The 21,635-nt window shown below is 38.2% G+C and overlaps 1 protein-coding gene across 15 annotated transcripts in view; it reads left to right on the top strand.

Annotated features, from left to right (window-relative positions):
- Nucleotides 1-21,635, top strand: part of R3HDM1 (R3H domain containing 1) — a 150,658-nt gene that overhangs the window by 18,851 nt on the left and 110,172 nt on the right. Inside the window, exon 1 of one of the 15 annotated variants that reach the window (XM_056117708.1) lies at nucleotides 15,478-15,693. The exons of 13 other annotated variants lie outside the window; for them this stretch is intronic. The gene's annotated coding sequence lies outside the window, so the exon portion shown is untranslated. Of the gene's footprint in view, nucleotides 1-15,477; nucleotides 15,694-15,741; nucleotides 15,763-21,635 lie in introns of those variants that run through there. One more of the 15 variants, XM_056117709.1, reaches the window with a different exon arrangement.

Raw genomic sequence — 21,635 nt, 5'->3', positions numbered from 1 at the left:
CAAAATCAGAAAGGGGGCCATTGTTTGAGAAACACTGATGTGTACAGCCTCTACTCTCCACTATATCCAAGGACCCTGCTCCATTTTGAAATTACTAGAGCCCAAGACACTAACTTTATAATATCTTCTACACTGTTGTATTTAATCTTTGTAGATTTGAATGTAGACAGATGAATAGGAGTTCATTTCATTTGAACTGAACTCAAATGTAAGTTGATCAAACTTAAAGGGATCAAACTTAGAGATTGAGAATGCTCTATTTAGTAACATACAGGAAAAGAAGCTTTCTTTATGAATTTAGCTATATTTATCAGCTAAACTTAAGTTAAAAAATTGACTGGAATAAAATTTTCTCCTTTGGTTTAAGTGTGACTCAGTTAAGAAATGATAATATTTTTTGGAAGCTGATAATACTCTTTGTTAAGTGATCTGATGACTCATATCCTGTTAGTATGTTGTCCACAGTCCAAGTAATGTCATCTCCCAGTCACTGTTACATTGATTTGGTCATGATCAGTAAACTGTTCTTTTTTTTCTGTTGACTACGATATGCCTTTAAAGTTTCTTGAGAAACTTGTGCTTCTGCCAAGTCAGGTAATTAGTTTTCAAGATTTATGCACTAATTATTATTAGCGTGTTTTGAATTATGCCATAGAAGAAAGTGGTACAGTCACCACTAAAGGTCAGAAACACTAACTTAAAAAAATTTTTGTAGTATGCTTTCATTTTATTCGGCCTTCTTTAAAGGTAACAGTAAAACTACCTCTTTAAAGGTAACAGTAAAACTACCTCTATAAGAACGTATCAGAGAGATATACTTAGCCACAGACTTGCCACCCCCCCCCTTTTTATTTTTTGCTTTTGCTTTTTGGCTCACAACTGGTGATGCTCAGGGATAACCCCTGGCTCTGCACTTGGGAATTACTCCTAGTTGTGTTCAGGGGACCATATGGGATGCCAGGGATTGAACCCAGGTTGGCCACGTACAAGACAAATGCCCTACCCACTGTACTATTTCTTGTCCATTTTGTTTTACAGTAAATTCTTGATGCTCTCTTCACTGACCGGCTGACCTGATCTTCATTTCTGGATTACATACATGGTCTTTTCTAGATCGTTTTTTTGCTAAATGGGCGGTAATTTTTTTTTCTTAATTTTTATTAATGAAACACCATGAGGTACAGTTGTGGACTTACAAGTTTTTGTGCTTGGGTTTCAGTTACACAATGATCGAGTACCCATCCTTTCAGTAGTGCCCATTCTCCACCACCAATGATCCCAGTATCCCTTCCACCCGGCCTCTGTGGCAGGGCATTTCCTTTTGTTCTCTCTCTCCTTTTGGGTGCTGAGGTTTACAAAAGAGTCATTGAGTGGCAAACATGTTTGGTCTATAGTCTACTTTCAGCATGCATCTCCCATCCTGGGAGGATCCTCCCAACGCCCTTTACTTAGTGCTCCCTTCTCTATCTGAGCTGCCTTTTCCCCTAGCATGTGTGGCTGGCCTTCAAGCCATGGTGTACTCCTGGTACTTATCTTGACTATTCTTGGATGTTAGTCTCCTATTTTGTTACTTTATATTCCCCGGATGAATGCAATCTTTCTATGTCTGTCCCTCTTTTTCTGACTCATTTCACTTAGCATGATACTTTCCCATGTAGTATCACTTGTATGTAAATTTCATGACTTCATCTTTTCTAACAGCTGCATAGTATTCCATTGTGTCGATGTACCAAAGTTTCTTTAACCAGTCATCTGTTCTCGGGCACTCAGGTTTTTTCCAGATTTTGGCTATTGTGAACAGTGGAGCAATGAACATAGAAGTATAGATGTCATTTCGACTATACTTTTTTGCCTTTCCGGGATATATTCCCAGGAGTGGTATTGCTGGGTCAAATGGGAGCTCAATTTCTAATTTTTTGAGAATCGTCCATACTATTTTCCAAAAGGGCTGGACCAGTTGGCATTTCCACCAGCAGTGAACGAGAGTCCCTTTCTCGCCACATCCTCGCTGATACGGATTGCTGTTGTTCTTTTGGATGTGGGCCAGTCTCTGTGGTGTGAGATGATATCTCATTGTTGTTTTGATCTGCATCTCCCTGATGATTAGTGATATAGAGCATTTTCTCATGTACCTTTTAGCCATTCGAATTTCTTCTTTGAGAAAGTTTCTGTTCATTTCATCACCCCATTTTTTGATGTGGTTGGATGTTTTCTTCTTGTGGAGTTCAACCAGTGCTTTGTATATCCTTGATATCAACCCGTTATCAGATGGGTATTGGGTGAATATCCTTTCCCATTCTGTAGATTGTGTTTGTATTCTGGTCACTGTATCTTTTGAGGTGCAGGGTGGTGGGTTTTGATACAGAATTTAACCAGTTTAGCATTAGAAAAGAATCAATTGTTTTGAGTTAAACTTCCGTAACTTGTATTTTCAGAGTTTTTTTCTCTCTTGAAAAGCCCATGCTACATCTTGCTCTTAAATATTCTTAAATAAATTTCTTCTTCCTGAAGATGCTGGAATCGTTATTATATTATAGACGCATGCACTTTGCCATGGATGTTACCCATCTCCAGTGAAGAGATGTCCTTTAAAACCAACTACTCTACTTTTATTTAGAATGTATTAATCCCTAACTAAATGCCAGTGACTGATAGGATTCTTGAAGACACAGTAATGAGTAACATGTAGTTCTTGCTTGCCTATAAGAAGCTTACTAACCTGTGTTTTTGATATTCTTATCTGCTACTTGTATTATTCTCATCCTTATCATTTGATCATTCTTTATACTCGTATAATTAGAGAATTATTAGGCAAAAAGGAAAAAATTGCTTTTTTTCAAAGCACTAAGTGGAGGGAGCTTCTTTCAAATTATATCTTATCTATTCATATTTGATGAGATTGGTAGAAGAATTTGTCTCTTAAGTATGTGATCGAAGGAAAAAAAGGTTAAAAGGTCTCTGCTGGGGTTCTTACCAGTTAATTCCCCTTTAATCCTAGCTTTTAAAATATGTTTAAATTCATTAACTCATTTTTATATTTGATACATATGCACACTCAGATATAAGAGAGTTTCTTCTCATATACCAAAATATGTGGCCTAAAATAGTTAAAATGTGGGTTTTTTTTTATTATTCATTTATTTTGGTTTTGTTTAATTAAAATCCATCAGTACTCTGGGTTTACCTCTGACTTTCTGCTCAGGAGTCATTCCTGACAATACTCAGTGGACCATATCTGATGCTGTGGATCAAACTAGGGTAGGCCATGTGCAAGGCAAGTGTCTTAACCCCTTTACTGTCTCTCTGGGAATAGTTAAAATGTGGTTTTTTTTTTATTATTCATTTATTTTGGTTTTGTTTAATTAAAATCCATCAGTACTCTGGGTTTACCTCTGACTTTCTGCTCAGGAGTCATTCCTGACAATACTCAGTGGACCATATCTGATGCTGTGGATCAAACTAGGGTAGGCCATGTGCAAGGCAAGTGTCTTAACCCCTTTACTGTCTCTCTGATCCTTTTATTTTTGATGTTTTCTTCTTCCCCCCTACCCTCCCATACCGGTATTGAACCAAGGACCTCAGGCATTTCAGACCTGCACTCAGTTTTGGAGCCACATCCCTGCCCTCTTCCTTCTTTTGGCCCATGTCTTCTTTGTTGCAGTATTTAGAACTTGTACATTTCTGCTCACAGTCTTGATATAGTGTGCCAGAGACCACACACTTATAATTCTGAGAATCACACTGGATGTGGGTCAGGGCTGAGGATCAAACTTATGACCTCATATGTGCAACAACTATGTCCTGGCTCCCTATATAGTTTATTTACTTTTTTTAATAAGTGTGTGTGCATACAAAAATCAATGCCTGGGGCAGAAAATGTCTTGTTGGTGCATAATTGAAATGTTTTTGTTTCCTATTTTGACAAAATCTATAAGATAATAAAATTTACCATACTGATCAGTTGTGCTGTGGTTGCTGATACATGGCAGTGCTCATGAACCATCAGACCATACCCAGTGAGGGACATGCAGAGCCAGGGCAGAAGAGATGGAACCCAGAGCTTCATACACAAGAACAAGTGTTTAAGAGCAGTTGAGCTCCCATATGACACAGCAATACCACTCCTGGGAATATATCCCGGAGATGCAAAAATACACAGTAGAAATGACATCTGCACTTGTATATTTATTGCAGCAATGTTCACAATAACCAGGATCTGGAAAAAACCTCAGTGCCTGAGAACAGATGACAGGTTAAAGAAACTCTGGTACATCTACACAATGGAATACTATGCATCTGTTAGAAGAAATGAAATCATGAAATTTGCATATAAGTGGATGGACCTGGAGAGTATCATGCTAAGTGAAATGAGTCAGAAACAGAGGGACAGACATAGAATGACTGCATTCATTTGTGGAATATAAAGTAGCATACTACCTAAGGACAGTAGAGATAAGAGCCAAAGGTTTGGAAGCCAGCCTCAGAGAAAAAGCAGTTGGGATGGAGAAGGAACCACTACGTAAATGATGGTTGGAGGGATCATTCGGGATAGGAGAGTGCATGCTGAAAGTAGACTAAGGACCAAACATGGTGGCCTCTTGGTATCTGTATTCCAAATCATAATGCCCAAAATTAGAGAGTAAGGAGGAATGTACCTGTTACAGAGGCAGGGGGTGGGATGGGGTAGAATGGCAGGAGGGACACTGGGAACAGTGGTGGTGGAAATGTGCACTGGATGTGTGCTCTGTTGTTGTATGACTGAAACCTAATCATGACAGTTTGTAACTGGATCTCACGATGATCCAATTTAAAAAAAAAAAAGAATGAATGAATGAAAAAGGAGAAAATTGTGTTTAAGAGCAAACTCAGGCTTCTCCAGAGTGGAAATAGGCAGGCAAGCAAAAAAAAAAAAATTGAGACAGGCAAGCAAAATGCATGTTCAACAGAGAACACAAATTTGAAGAGAAGCCCAGTATTATCACCATTTTTAGATATATAGTTCAGTAATGTTAAATGCATTCATATTGTTGAGTAATACATTCATTGTTGAAAATAGCCTTTAGATATTGTTGAAAACAACTCTTTTCATATTGAACAATTGAAATTATAAGCCCATTACACAACTCATTCTCTGCTTCTCCAGCTGCTGGTAACCAGCATTCTGTTTTCTGCTTTTATGAATTTGACTACTCTAAATACTTTAACTGGAAATATATAGAGTATTTGTCTTTTTGTGATTAGTTTTTTTCACTTAACATAATGTCTTCTGGATTTATTCTCCATTTGCACGTATAAGAATTTTCTTTTTTTTTCAAAGACTGGGCCTTCTTGCCTGCAGCAAACAATGGGAGGATAGCACAGCGGGTCAAAGACTGGGCCTTCTTGCCTGTAGCAAACAATGGGAGGATAGCACAGCGGGTCAAAGACTGGGCCTTCTTGCCTGCAGCAAACAATGGGAGGATAGCACAGCGGGTAGGGCGTTCGCCTTACAAGCGGCCAACATGGCCGACCCGAGTTCGATTCCTCCGCCCCTCTCGGAGAGCCCGGCAAGCTACCGAGAGTATCTCGCCCGCACGGCAGAGCCTGGCAAGCTCCCTGTGACGTATTCGATATGCCAGACACAGTAACAACAAAGTCTCCAATGGAGACGTTACTGGGCCCGCTCGAGCAAATCGACGATCAACGGGAGGGCCTTTACCTTTACCTTTCAAAGACTGAATAATCTGTTGTCTGTACTTAACTACCACATTTTTGTATAGCTGTTCATCTAATGATGGACATTTGGATCGTCTCCAACTTTTGCTTATTATGAATTGCAATTTTGCTTATATGCTGATATGAATATAAATGCATAAGTATCTTTGAGACCTAAATTTCAATTTTTTTTTGTTTATCCTGAGATAAAATTGGTAGATCATATAGTGATACTGTCTTGTTTGTTTTGTTGTCCCTACCCACTGTTTGGTCACTCCGGCCCCATAGTATCATCTTTAAATGTTTAAAGAATCACCGTTCTATTTTAATGGAGCCTGCAAAATCTTACATCCTTTAATCTCCCTCAAGATGCAGGGTATTTCTTCATGTACCTTTTGGCCATTTGTAATTCTTCTTTGAGGAAGTTTCTGTTCATCTTTTCTTCCCGTTTTGAGATGGTATTGGATGGGTTTTTTCTTGTAAAGTTCAACCAGTGCCTTGTATATCTTGAATATTTACCCCTTATCGGATGAGTGTTGGGTAAATTATTTCTCCCATTCCCTGGGCTATCTTTGAATCCTGGTCATCATTTCCTTTGAGATGCAGAAACTTCATGTAGTCACATTTATCTTTGCTTCTTTGCTTCCACTTGCTTGATCACTTGCGTTTTCATCATTGAAGATACCCATAGCTTCAATATCATGGAGAGTTCTGCCTACATTTTAATCCATTTTGTTTTGGCTTTTGTGAATGGTGCTAGAAAGAGACCTGAGTCCAATTTTTTGCATGTTACTGACCAATATTCCCAACATCACAGAAACGTATTTTAGCGTGACCGGAGGAATAGTAGTTACAGGTGGCTTGTCTTGTGGCTGACCCAGCTTTGACTTCAGTACCTCATTCCTGGAAGAGTCCACAAGCCCATCCAGGAGTGATCCTTGAGTGTTTAGGATTTATGCCTGATTGGCAGGTGTGGAGGTGTGGCCCCCAAAATTGGGGGATATTTTAGGGTATTTTTGTAGGGTACTTTTGCGTTGTAGGGAAGGTGCCACAGATTAAAGACAGGGAGCAGAAAGCACAAGCTGAAGGTTTGAATCATGTACTCTTTTTCTTAATCTTAAACCCTGTTTTGCTTTGTTCAAAGACCCAGTACTACAAGTCTAGGATAAATTCTTGCTTGTCCTGCTAATTACCGTAAGACTGTATTTTATTGTTTGATCATAGCTTTTATTTATTAGTGATGGTGGTTAGTGAGTATTGGTTTATTTATTGATTGATTATTTGTTTACTAGTAACTCCCCTTACTAATTGGGAAGTTATACACTCCTTAATTTCTCAGTGGTTATTCTTTTTCACCTTAAGTATTGACCGTTCCCTAAGTACATCATTAGCATCTCATTTCTTCCCAGATCATATCTAAGGTCTTTAAAATATTTCTCTCTGATTAGCCTTTTCTTGAGTTTTTAATTATAAGTGACAGATCCGAGGCACACTAACTGAAAAGGTCAGTTGGCTAACTTATATGAACATAATATATTATGCTCCTTAGAAGTTAAGAAACATTTAGGACCAAGCACCAAATGTTATAGTATCATTTAGCAGGCATTCTGTGAATTGTTACATCTTTGTCGCCAGGAAAATTTGTCTGATGTAAATTGTAGTTTACTTGGTTCTTGGTGTTTTTGACCCCAGTTGGAATGAACTGATGCAGGAAAGAAAAGATCTTATGTCACATTCTTGAATACCCTGAGCATAAATCACAATTTAACCCTGCACTGTTAGGGACTGAATTTCAGTACTTGCCTATGAGGTGCTCACACTCCTAGTGTTAGAAGTATAAGATAAGTATGTTTGTGTGTGTGTGTTGAGGAGGGGCAGGGCTTGAAGTGTTTTAAAAATTGTCTAATGATTGGTTTTTTCTGGCTATTTGTTCATTAAAATATCTACCCCTATCAGCATTTGTCCTTAAAAAGCTTATTACCATTTTTAATGTGGACCTATTCTTTCTCATAGTACTATTGGTTAGCTTTAAGTTTAATCATAAATGAGTTTATCCCCTTGTTTAATTGCTCGTGTCCCCTAACTCATTTTGATTATTGATAGTTGATTATTACTGCCTCATAAAGAGGCAGTTGTAGCTTTTATTACTTATGAGAGAGGTAGACTTTTAAAAATAATTTTTAGTTTTTCTAGCTTAAAAAATATATTCTGATGTAATTATTTTTTCTGCCATTTAATCTTTGGTGTGTGTGTTTTAAAATGCTTGTCATTATATAACTTCCTGTTGTGACTACCAGATTGATATAAGGTAGATATGTTGACTTGTATTCTTCCAACCTGTTTTGAACTATAAGTCTTCTTACCAAGTAATGAAACATTCAGTTTCTAAATTAAAGGAAAAAGAGATAGTCTAATTTCTGTCTTTTAGTATGCCCAATAGGTATGGCTGAACATTCTATAAAATACTTCACTGTCACCATGTATTACTCAACTTGCAGCTGTTCCATAACTTACTAAATCAATTCACTGAGAAGTCTTGAGATTTTGAAATGACCAAATTACCAAGTTTTTCCTGCAGTGATAGCGTAGAATTTATATTATTTTTATTTACTAAACCAGTACATATACATATTTTACTGTAAGACCTATCAAATTCACTTCTGTTCCAAATCATTTAATGTTCAAATATTGAGTTTTATGATTCATTAGTAACTGGGCATTCTAAAAATTGTACACTACAGAATTTAATGTAGACATGTTGCAGATAACTAAGTTCCTTTGTCCTAGCTCTACATAAAGCATTTTCACTTTACCACCAGCCATAACATTTTGTACATTTCTCTCTAAATAAATTTAAAGCCATTTCATTTGTATTTAAAACAAAAAATGTATATGTATTTTTTTTCTCTTTGGTTTTTGGACCACACCCTATGGTGTTCAAGGACTACTCCTATTGGTGCTCAATCCTTTAAAAATATGTGGCACCAGTGATCTCACCCAAGTTGGACGTGTGCAAGGCAAATGTCCTACCCATTGTTCTGTGTGTCCAGCCTCTGAAAATTATATTTTGTAAATAGAATCTTTGAATTAAGAAGGGAGGCACCCGCTGGAAGCCTGCCTCATGAGTGGAGGGGAGAAGGCAGATGGAATAGAGAAGGGATCACTAAGAAAATGATGGCTGGAGGAATCGGTCGGTATGGGAGATGTGTGCCGACAATAGATAATGGACCAAACATGATGACCTCTCAGCGTCTGTATTGCAAACCATAATGCCCAAAAGTAGAGAGAGAGTATGGGGAATATTGTCTGCCATGGAGGCAGGGGGAGGGTGGGAAAGGGGAGTATATTGGGGAGATAGGTGGTGGGGAATGTGCCCTGGTGGAGGGATGGGTGTTTGATCATTGTGTGATTGTAACCCATACATGAAAGCTTGTAGCTTTCTCACGGTGATTCAATAAAATTTTAAAAAAAGAAGAAGAAGAAGAAGGGAGTCCATTAGCCTCCCAAGTTGTGGCCATTAGCAGTGTTTTCCCGTATGAGTACTCTTCTGCTTCCTTGGGTACCTGGAATAAATTAGGTAGCTCTGTCTGTGATTTACTCCAGACTGTGAGCAAGGGATGATAATGGAAACAAGGTATTGAGATAACTAGGCCACTTAGAGAAGGGAGCAAGGGGCCATAGCAGGAAGTACCCTGAATCTCAGAATCGCCCACAGAAGGCTTTTGGCTGTGCAGGTCACATATTTCTGTCACATGCTCTTTTCTGTTGTTTATTGTTTTCACAAATCTTTAAAAAATGAAAAAGTCATTTGTGGCTCAGGGCGGCATTAAACAAAAGACTGTAGTTTTTCATTTACTGATAACCTGTGTTAGATTATCAACGACAGTATCACTTATGTGATTTCTGCCAGGAGTGATCCCTCAGTGCAGAGCCAGTAGTAAGCCCTAGAACAGCCAGTGTTCTCCCCGCCCCACACTACCTCAAAAGAAAAAAGAATTTTTTTCTTATAGTTTATATTCTTGTTTTCTTTGTGTCATAATCCTCAATTTAGATTCAGAAGACACAGTCTTGACTCTATGCTTCACTATCTTAGTGAATTAAATTTTTCCTCAGAATCAAGTTTTTTTTTAATTAATTTTTATTAGTGAAACACCATGAGGTACAGTTGTAGACTTACAAATTTTTGTGCTTGGGTTTCAATTATACAATGATCAAATACCCATCCCTCAACCAGTGCCCATTTTCCACCATCACGGATCCCAGTATCCCTCCCACCCCCATCCCCCCACCCCCATCCTACCCTGTCTCTGTGGCAGGACATTCCCTTTTGTTCTCTCTCTCCTTTTGGGTACTGTGGTTTGCAAAAGAGGCATTGAGTGGCAATCATGGTCCGTCTATCGTCTACTTTCAGCATGCATCTCCCATCCTGGGCAGATCTTCCCAACACCCTTTATTTGGTGCTCCCTTCTCTATCTGAGCTGCAGAATTGAAAGTTTTAAGTGAGATAGTGACTAGTTTTAAAAGGTATATCCCCAAGCCTTAATTTAGTCCTGTCTTCTAATTTTTTTTTTCCATTTTAATGCCAAGGAGATAGCTCAGCAGCCAAAGCATGTGCTCTGTATGTAGGGACGACCCCTGAGCATCACTGTGTGGCTGAAAAACAGATATACTACTAGTCATAATAATTTTCTTTGTATTTTCATAATTGAACCAGTGTTTAAACTGTTTTTAATTAACAAGTAAAACATAATAAAAATAATGGTTAAAATTATAATAATAATTATTCTTAATTAAGAGTAAAGAGGAGCCAAGAGATATTACTGTGATTAGGGTTCATGCCTAGCAGACACCTTATCTGAGCATGGCTCTGGGGCCCCTGGCACTGCATGGTCTGAGCTGCACCGCATTTTCCCAGTCTTTCTGAGCACTCCTTGGATCACCGCCACCACAAAAAATAAAATAAGTAAAGACCAGGTACCAAGAAGGGTTATGCCTCAAGTCATAAAGTATCTGCTGTGCTTCTGCAGTGCCCTAAGGTTGAATCCATGGCAGCATATGCAAACCCAGCCCAGCATTGTTGTGTATAGCTCTGATGGACTCCAAGCACTGTGGAATATGTCCACCCACTTCCCAAGTTTAAAGTCTAGAATTTAAATCCGGTTTCATATATTGGATCTAACACTACACTGGACAAGCCAATCAAATTGGTTTGTAACGTTGTCTTTTCAGCTTTAATAGAAGTAATGATGTCTCAATCAGAATCATTGTTATGAGGACTACTTTTAAACTTTGCCACTTAACATACTACCCATGACACATTCTTATGGCATCGATGGCAATTTAACATTAATCTTGGATGGTTGGTATTGAAGCATTTGATATATATTGCTTTTTTATTTGTATTAATTGAGCAGGAAGCACTTAGGCCATGAATTGCTTTTACTTGGAAAAAATTTCAAGTGCAGCATGACATGTTAAGATGACTATCACTGTCATCCCATTGTTCATCGATTTGCTTGAACAGGCGCCAGTCTCCGTTGGTCCCAGCCCTGAGATTTTAGCAGCCTCTCCTTACTGGTCCTTCCCAATGCTGCCGTGTTAGAGGCTCTTTCAGGGTCAGGAGAATGAGACCGGGTATTGTTACTGTATGTGGCACCTCCTATACGGCCCGGGAAGCTTGCCAGGCTCTTCTAGCCCGCGAGATACAGGGGCTAAGGAGTCTAACACGTGCGTGAGTCAGGGGCTCGCCGGAAAGGCCCCGTGGCGCGATGAAGGTGAAGGTCCCGGACATCCTGTCCTCTTCCCTTCCCCCTCCCATCGCACCGGGGGTATGCGGGGGTTGGGGGAGTCGCGCCAGGGGTGGGTCGGTGGCGGGGCCGACGTGGCCTCTCCAGTCCGCAGAGGGCGCACCGGCCGGCCGGCAGCCGGGGAGGTGGAGCACGAGCGCACGTGTTAGGAGCCGAAAGATGGTGAGCTATGCTGGGCAGGGCGAAGCCAAAGGAAACTCGGTGGAGGTCCGTGGCTGTCCCGACGTGCACTAGGTCTCCGATCTGGGAATAGGGCCGAAAGACTAACTGAACCATCTAGTAGCTGGTTCCCTCCGAAGCTTCCCTCAGGATAGCTGGTGCTCTCGCACGACCACCCACGCAGTTTTATCCGGCAAAGCGAATGATTAGAGCTCTTGGGGCCAAAAATAACATATATATATTTATATATATATATATATATATATATATATATATCTGGCAACTTACAATAGGGCATGAGAGAGAAGCCGTCTAAAAGTGAACTTTCAGCTCCACAAAATGAAAGCATTAAGAGTGAACTGATTTTCTATCACAGAGTTGTGATTTTCTAGTTGTCAGAATTTGGGTCAAGTTAGCCTTTGGGCCATTTTCATATATGACAGAATTGCTGCAGGATCTAATTGACTATTTTAGACCACCAGCTGGTGTAGAAGATACTTGGTGATTGGGGCTAGAGTGATAATACAGGGGTGAGAATACCCAGGAGTGATCCTTGAGTGCATAGCCAGCAGTAAGCCCAGAGCACTGCTGCGTGTGGCCCAAAAAACAAAAAGAAGATGAAGAAAGTAGTGTCAATAGACGTTAAATTTCTATTAGTTCTATAGTTAGTTGCCCCAGTTCATATAATGCAGTTAGGATTTTTTTTAACCTTATAACTGCACTTAAACATTAATACAGTGTATTTCTGGTTTTGCAGAGAAATTGCTGAGCATTCTAAGTGCAGTCTGAAATTTGAGGTGTAAGCAGAAAACTTTAATCTCAATAATTTATATTTCGCTTTTTGAGGATTTCTTTGTGAAATTTATCACCTATCCTTAGTAGCATGTTTTTGAGCACTTTCAGGGTGCTTAAACTAGACTTACTTACATAACCAATGATGTCTATCAAAAAATATTTTGAGAATATTTTTCAAATATATTATTTATTAATTATTTTTCAAATATATTATTTATTATATATCTTTTCCCCTAGCAGCTGCACGTGCTAGGGGAAAATGCAGCTCAGATAGAGAAGGGAGCACCAAATAAAGGGTGTTGGGAGGATCCTCCCAGGGTGGGAGATGCATGCTGAAAGTGGACTATAGACCAAATATGATTGCCACTCAATGCCTCTTTTGCAAACCACAGCACCCAAAAGGAGAGAGAGAGAACAAAAGGGAATGCCCTGCCACAGAGGCAAGGGGGGATGGGGGGTGGGAGGGATATTGGAATCATTGGTGTTGGAGAATGGGCACTGGTGGATGGATGGGTACTCGATCACTGTATAACTGAAACCCAAGCACAAAAATGTGTAAGTCTACAGCTGTACCTCATGGTATTTCACTAATAAAAATTTTTAAAAAAATGTTTTGGTAGACCCGGGTCTTATTAGCACATTGTAGGTTGTTTCTAAATTTAAGGTTCACTATGACTGGAACTTACTGTTTAAAACTAATTTTTTACCCTTCAGAATTAAAGGGGTCTTTTTCTTGGCAGTAATTTTCAAACTGCATTTTTAATTGCATTTAATTTTTTTTTCTTTTGGGTCATACCCGGCAACGCACAGGGGTTACGCCTGGCTCTCCACTCAGGAGTTACTCCTGGCGGTGCTCAGGGGACCCTAAAATTTTAATTACAGCTTTTTAAAACATTCACAATTACTTGAATTTATAAGCCCTAACATCTTCCAAAACTCAAGAGAGAAATAGAATCATTTGAAGTATCATCATCTTTATATATAAGTGAATTTTTCCTGACCTTTTTTTATTAGTAAAAATGCTTACTTTGGTTTGTACTCAGAGAGAAATTGGGTTCCATCATTGTTCTTCATTTTGTTTTGTTGATCTGTTTTATAACAAGAGCTTTGGAATAGAGCTATGCCAGAGCTGAGAATGCAGAGAATTGAACACAGGGCCTCTTACGTGAAAAGGTTGTACTTAGATTCATAGGATCATTACTGCTGAGGTTGGCTTGGAGGGATGGGGAGGCTTTTGGGGACTACACCAGGAGTGCTCAGAGCTTACTCCTGGTTTTGTGCTAGGGGTTACTCCTCGAATGACTCCAGGGACCATATACTCTACAGGGATTGAACCAGAGTTGGCCAGATGTAAGGCAAAGAGCCCAAACCTTGTACTGTTGTCTCTCCATCCCCTTACTGCTATTTTTAAAGGCCCTCCCGTTGTTCATCGATTTGCTCGAGCGGGCCCAGTAAGTCTCTATTGGAGATTTTGTTGTTACTGTGTTTGGCATATCAAATACATCACGGGTGGCTTCCCAGGTTCTGCCGTGTGGGCAAGATACTCTCGGTAGCTTGCCGGGCTCTCTGAGAGGGGCGGAGGAATCGAACTCGGGTCGGACATGTTGGCTATTTTTAAGGAAAGCTGTTTTGACTCTCTGTTTCTTGTGACAGATTTTCTGTAAGAAAATAAAAATCATTTGTACTCTTTGATAAAAACAGTAACCATTTGTGGGAAGGCAGGAAGGTAGAACATGGATGTTTTCAGAGACCACGGGTTCACATTTGACTTTTTGCTTCTTACAAGAATATGGATACTAAAATACAGGTCATGATAGAGGATTGTACATTGAGACAGTATTATTTTGGAAACTTCAAGTTTTAGTTTATGTGAAATATCTCAAATAAGAATCACTGATATCAGCATCCTTATTACCTTTGTTCTTTGAATAGTCAGAGAAGTTTTGTGGATTTTTATTTATTATACAGATCTCTGTATAGCTAAAATCAAACCTATTTTGAAAAAAGCATTATAATTGAAGTTACAAAATCAGTGTCTTATTTTCTGTTTGCTAAGGTGGTACGTAGAGCACTGCTGTTATGTAAATCCCCTAAGACTTCGCCTTTTAGTAGCAGAGAAAAGTATTTCTGGTTAATGGTACACATTTTCTCTCAAATAGTGCAGCTAATTTATGAGCCTTATCTTTTTGGATCCTGCAGCTTGCCTTTATTCTTGTGGAGAATGTGATACTTTTGTTCCACAATGGGAATCAGGAGTGTGCTTAACCTAACTATCAATAGAAATTAATGAGGAGAATTTTATAAACACACTTGTCTGCTTTTTCTGTTTTATCTGCTAGAGATCAGTCGTTTTCTATTTTCTTTACTTCAGTTTGTCTCCTCAGAGTTCTTAAATATTGCATTTTTCTATTTTGTTTTGGTTGATTCCTTTTTTTCTGTGTCCGCTACTTGAGCTAATATAGAAAACAAGCATCTGACAAGATATAATTGTCCTGATTGCAGTCCTATTGCTATCTCCATCTGTTGGTATGAAGAAGAAATGCTCTTGCCAGAATAAGCCAGCTCATTTTAATTTTAGCAAAAGCAAATTAAGAAATAAGGGATTATGTTCTGAAGATATTTATTTTTTGTGTGACAATTAAATTGGCTTAGAGATGTAAAAGGAGTGTCAGCCTTTAAAGAGATTTTCTTCCACGTTTTTAGGGCTTTTTGTTAATGCTATTAAAAGTACCGTAGAGTTATAAAATATTGGTATATTAACCATGCCTAGATTCCATCATTTTTTTCTTTAGGGAATGAAAGAAAATTAAAATTATCTAAACTTTTTTTGTATCAGCGTGAGGTCAAGCATCGGAGTGCAGTAAAATTTTAATAGCGAGAATTCTCAGAAATCCTGACAGTCTTTGCACTTTCACAGTTTCCTGGATTTTTGCATCATTGCTTCTGAATTGCTAATGAGGAGCTCAATATAGCTTCTGATGCATTTCAGATATTCTGGGTGGTGACTGGCTAGAGTGTTACTGACATCACGACATACAGCTGTTGACTTTCTATTGTCTGAGTCCTCGGCAAGTGCTTTAGACTGCTCTAGCAGTGCTCTCCCAATGCCTGACTGAATCAGCTAGCATGTGTGTGGTGAACTCGGTAGAGGAGCAATGCAGAGCATCAGTTTACAGATACTATGGAAAATACATCCTCATTCATTTTGTGTGATGAAACAAATACCAATACAATGAAGGTATGTGACTCTTGGTTCTTTTCCTACATCTTCACTCTGTATGATGAAACAAATGCCAATACAATGAAGGTATGTGACTCTTAATTTTGCTATATGTGTGAGAGTAATCAAATATTTGAAGAATGGATTGTTTGTGTTCAGTTAGTAGCATACTTTTACTAGGGGAATGTGTGGTAAAATCCTTAACCATGTCCAAAATGAGAGCATGTTCTAAAATGGCTTTTGTTTATTTTTGCAAAGATATATTTGTTTGGGTTGTTAGAATGAGGAAAGGAACAGAAGTCTTCTCAGCTGTAGTGTAAGTTTCTTTTCTTCTACCCTCCAAATTTGCGATTATATTTGTATCTGGTTGAACAGTTTACCTGTGTGTTCAATAGTATTTATAATTAACAGACCAAATTTTCAACTGGGAAAAAATTACTTCTTTCAGATTAAAATAGACACAATATATAGCTTCCTTATCAAATTTCTTATTGAGAAACAAATTCAGAGTAGATAAGACTCTTCTCTTGGAAATTATAAAACTAAAAACTTTAACTTAAAAACTAATGTTAATTTTTGAAGTTTATAGTTCTTATAGCAGCAAAACCTACATCCATCATTGATACACTTAACATAATCAAATATTACCGAATGCAGTCCAACTATAATTTTTGAGAAATGTCAGATTTATTTTACCGTTTGAAGATTTTAACATTACCTTGATAATTTTTTATTCTTTAAAACTAAAATCTCACCATAAGGATAAAATTGAATGAACTCTTTCCTTTATTTTGTAACTGACTTGTTTTAAAGGGTTTAAATGTTTTGCTTGCTTTTTATCTGGGATTATCCAACATTTAAAGAAAATTTGTAATTGCTATGAATTTTCAAAATCCCCACCAACAATTTGAAAGTTATTTTGGTCTTGAGAAATAACTCACTGTTTTCCTTAAGAGGAGATAGGATTAAAATCAGTAAATGGTCTTATCAGTGCTAGAGGAGGCTCCCCAGTCTTTTGTTTCTCTCTGATTCCCAACTGTTGAAGTAATTAGGATTATGAAAATAATAATAACTACTATTAGAATTAAGGTCTTTGTCAGATATATTGTTTCACCGTGCTGGTATAATTTCATCATTTCTATTTTAAGCTTCAGGTTTTCTTTCACTTGTATTTTAAGAAATACAAAAGGAAAAAATTAAACATAGTATACTCCTGATTCTTACACCTGCTTTCATCCATTCTTTGTTACAGTCTAATTCACTAGTTGTTGTGTTTCATACCATTCCCCTTTTTCATTTCTTTGCTTTAGCTTGTTTTCTCTCCTCTCTCTCTCAGGTGTGTGACTTTGAGGTTTTCTCTCATCCTCTCTGTTTTCTCCCTCTCCCCATCCATTTCATTTGGTCTCTCTCTCTCTCTCTCTCTCTGTCTCTCTCTCTGTCTCTCTCTCTCTCTCTCTCCCTCTCCCTCTCCCCCCATCTCCCTCCCCTCTTTTACCCCCTCCTCCTCTTGCCCTCTTCCCCCCCCCCCCCATCCTCCTCTCTTCCCTCCCCTCTCCCTTCTCCCTTTTCTTGCTTGTCTGACTCTTAACCCTCCTTGGTATCTCCTTGTTCTTGTTGTTTCCCTCTGCTTTTCACTCTCTTCCTTTCTCTCTAGTTCTTTATCTCCCTTTTTGTTAGTCATTGTTCGTTTTCTCCTCTGACTTTTATTGTGCTCTCTCTTCCCTCCTTTCTTTTATCCCTCCCCTGCAGCCCTTTCCTTCTTCCTCTTAACCTCCTTAACTCTTTTGTGCCTTTTTTTCTGTACATCTCTGTCCCTGTTAAGTACCTCTCCCAGTCTCCCGGACTGCTGATTTTTCTAATCATCCTTTCCCCTCCATTCCTCTTGACAGTTTGCTCCCCGGTTTATCTCAGGGTTTCTTTTTTTCCTTTCTTGTACAGGCTTCACTCAAATATATACACTCACCAGATTTATATTTTCTCATAGGTTTTTTATTTTCTCTGGTACCAGAACTTGACCTTTTTTTGTTTGGTTAATTAATAGTAGTTACTGGTTGCATTTTATTTGATGTAAAATCAGTACTTTCTAGAAAAACTATTGGATAATAATTGGATGTTTTCATTTAAATTAGTGTTTCATTTTTTATTTTATTTTTACAAACCTGATATTTCAGGCCTTATAATATATAAATTAGCACATATAGAAATCATCATTTAAAATAATTTGACAGTGATTTTTTTCTTTCATTATCCAACTTCATAAATTGTATTCTAGATTATAGGTAAACATATTTTTCATGGCTTTATATATGTGTGTGTGTCTTGCTATTATCCAAATGTGTTGAGGTGTATATATGTGAGAATTTTTTCTTTTTTTTTTTTTAGCTTTCCATTTTGCATGAATAGTAAGTAGCAAAAATACTAGACATGTCTGTCTTTCGAAAATTTTAACTTTCTTAAAAATTTGTGTTTCACATCACTATATTTTAAATTGTTCAAAGAACAACAAAAAATATTATGATAGTTGCTAAAAGAACAACATCTTCTTAGCAACTATCATAATATTGTTTTATTCTATTATGTAAACCAAGATGAATGCATAGTGTATCTGAATAACACTATAGTTGTATGATAACTAGTATAAAAGCTATCATGGGAGAAATTGAAATTTGCATTTGATAAGTCATTTTATGAGGCAAAGAAAGGTGTGAAAGATGAAAATCTTTGAAGCTGAGTTGAATGTGATTTTTCCTGCCAAAGTTAAGTAGCAGTTCCTATATTTGCATTCATTTTGTGCCTCTGTTGCTTATCTTCTCGCTATATAATTAGACTCCTACTCGTAGAGAGTGCAGTATGCGGTACAAGGATATCGGTCCTAAAAAATTCATTGTTAAATCTGGTAACATCTCTTTAGCTAACCAACCCCTATTCTGATTACTATGTAATATCTTTTTCAGTAAAATCAGTAATTTTTAACTTCCTGTGTTGATACAACATGGTGCCCAGAACACCAGAGGAGTGACCTCTAAGTCAGAAGTGCCTCCTGGGAATCTCAGACTGTGATCCCCAAAAGCAGGAAACCAAAAACAGATTTTTTTAAAAATGTATTAAATATATAAATTATAAAGCAAGAATTACTAGTTAGAATTCATATATAGACTTCTTTTTTGTGGTGAAGGACGAGGGACACACCCAAGAGCTCAGGGTTTGCTCTTGGCTCTCTGCACTGAAGGATCACTTTTGGCTGTGCTGGAAAACCATATGGGATGCGGGGGGATTGACCAGGTTGGCCATGTGCCAAGCAAGTACCCTACCTGTTGTGCTTTCACTCTGGGCCCACAATAAATACTTTGAAAGCGGAATATGAGCTCCCTGAATGGCAATATTATGCACTATATCGTAGTGCGAGGGTAATCTCTCTGGCCCCTTATATTGTTAGTCTTAAAGCTTTGGCCAGTCCTATCCTGAGTCACCGATTAGCATAATCCATGTGGGAATTTTTTGAGTCACTTTGTTAACATAAATTTTCAGGGCCCACCTTAACAATAAAGACACCCTTACCACATCAGTGATTTCAGAGCTTGTCTTCCAGGACCCAGAGACAGCAGCCAGCTGAATTTTTTTATTTTGCAGTATTTTACTCTGACTGTTCATACATAATACCCATATTGTTCTATATTAGAGAATGATTTTTTTAAAATTTTTTTTGGGGGGGACAATGATTTTCTAGTTCTTATTATATATAGAAGATAATTGTGCGGCAAAGACTGCATAGATTTCTTCCTATAGCCAATTCCATAACTTGAACACATCTTTTTTAAGTAGATAATGTGACATATAAAGAATGTATTATGATCAATTAAAATGCAATATGCAATAAAAATCTGTATCTTCTCTCATGCCCATTATCTTAAGCTTGCTTCTCATTTTCTTATTATCTATACCCACTTTCCAGTAGTCTTAAGATTTTAATGTTCTTTGTTTATCAAAACATGGTCAGAGATGAGATCAAGTTATTTTTTTTTCTCCACGTGTTTATTTTATTTATTTTGATGTTAGGGCCACAAGCAGTGATGTTCAGGGATACTCCTGGCTTTGTACTCAGGAATCACTCCTGGTGGTGCTCAGGGGAATTTACGGAATGATGGGATGCTGGGGGTCTAACCCAGACATCTTTTTTTTTTAATTGAATAACAATTAAAGGTACAGCTTTGAGCTACAGTTTTGGGCTCCAGTTACAAAGCTTTCATGTTTGAGTTTCAGTCATACAATGATGGAACACCCATCCCTCTACCAGAGTACATTTTCATCACCAGTGTCCTCAGTATCCCTCCCCCTCCTCCCACCTTTTCCTACCCCTCCCCCTGCCTCTCTGGTAGATTTCCCTCTTACTATCTCTCTACTTTGGGGCATTACTAACCCAGATATCTAACCAAGGCAAGTGTACTACCTTTTCAGCCCTACATGTGGGGTTTTTTTCCTTTTTAAGCTTTCATTGTGTGCCAAGAGAGCTTGCTACGACTTATTTATTTCAATCCTGATTTTAACACACTCGTGAACTATGATAGGTTTAGAATTTGGGGAAATTCTTTTTGCCCTCACTATTCAGTTTCAATAATGGAGCCTATTGCATTGTCCCTTGCTTTCACTTCTAATTTCAAGACACCTTCAGAATCTCTCCAAGTTTACTCTTGGATTTCTATGAGCACTTGCATGCTCTTAAATTTTGCCCTTTGACCCACTACTCATTGTCACTTTTGCTAGTGTTTGCTATAAATTTGCATATTCCTGGCAAAGATTCTAGCCCTTCCAGTATCATTAGTCTTCAGAGTACTGTTTGTTAGACTCTTGTGTTGGGCATCATCACCTTAGCTGTTCTGTTTGTCTTCCATTTCTCCTTGCTTTGGTTATCTAATGACAACACTTGTTTTAACTTCTTCTTTGACTCAAACTTAGACCCCTGCATCATAAAGGTATCAGCATACATAGTTATTTTAGTACTATAATTTCATTAATTTTTTGTTGGGGAGGGGAGGAAGGGGGCCCTACCCAGTGATACTCAGGGGTTATTCCCAATTTTGCAGACTCAGGAACTACTCCTGGCAGTGCTTAGACCATATAGGCTGCCAGGGTTCAAACCCAGCTCAGCCACATGCAAGGCAGTTTCCCTGCCCACTGTATTCTCTCTGGCCCAGTTTCCAACTTTCTATATTTTGCCTTGTCACTACTTGGTTTTGTTTTGGTTTGATTTGGGGCCACACCCCGTGATGCATAGGGATGCATAAGGCATAATCCTGACTGAACTCGCTGGACCCTGTGGGATGCTCATGGATTGAACCCAGGTCAGTCCTGTGCAAGGCAAATGCCCTGTTTCTGGCCTGCCTTGTTATTCTTAAAAGGACCACACCCAATAGTGCTGGAGGGTTGTTGCCACTGTTTGACACAACACTGCTTGGACCTGTGATTGCTTTGCCATGTGGTTCCAGGATCAAATTCAGGACCAACATGTTAGATATGCTCTCTGCCATTTGAGCTATCTCTTCAGAGCCAATTTACTAGCCTTCTGAAGCACCATAACACCTCAGTAGTACAAATTTACATCTGGAAACAACTGTTTAAAACAGTTGAATGTCCCTTCACCAGCCAGCATACATTTCCCATCTCTTATGACCCCTAAACCCATATTTAAATAAAATAAAACGTTGACCATGGTGAGGTGTGATAACTTCATTAAAACCATAAATATTAACACTAAACTATAATAAATTTAATATATAATAAATATACACTTATTGATTATTTTACATATTATGCTATTGCCACAATTATATTTTTTATACTTAAATCTGTTCATATCAAAGTTATTCTGTCTTACTTGTTCTTTTTTGATAGAGCCAGGAGTATGACTCAACAGCAGTCCAGTGCATGTCGTATGTGTGAGGTCCTGAGCTTGGCCCCTGACA

This window comes from Sorex fumeus, unplaced genomic scaffold (genome assembly GCF_029834395.1).
Source record: "Sorex fumeus unplaced genomic scaffold, SorFum_2.1 ptg000035l, whole genome shotgun sequence".
NCBI classification, from domain to species: domain Eukaryota; kingdom Metazoa; phylum Chordata; class Mammalia; order Eulipotyphla; family Soricidae; genus Sorex; species Sorex fumeus.
The sequence above is the reverse complement of the archived record's forward strand: the minus strand, read 5'-3'. Positions and strand labels throughout refer to the sequence as shown.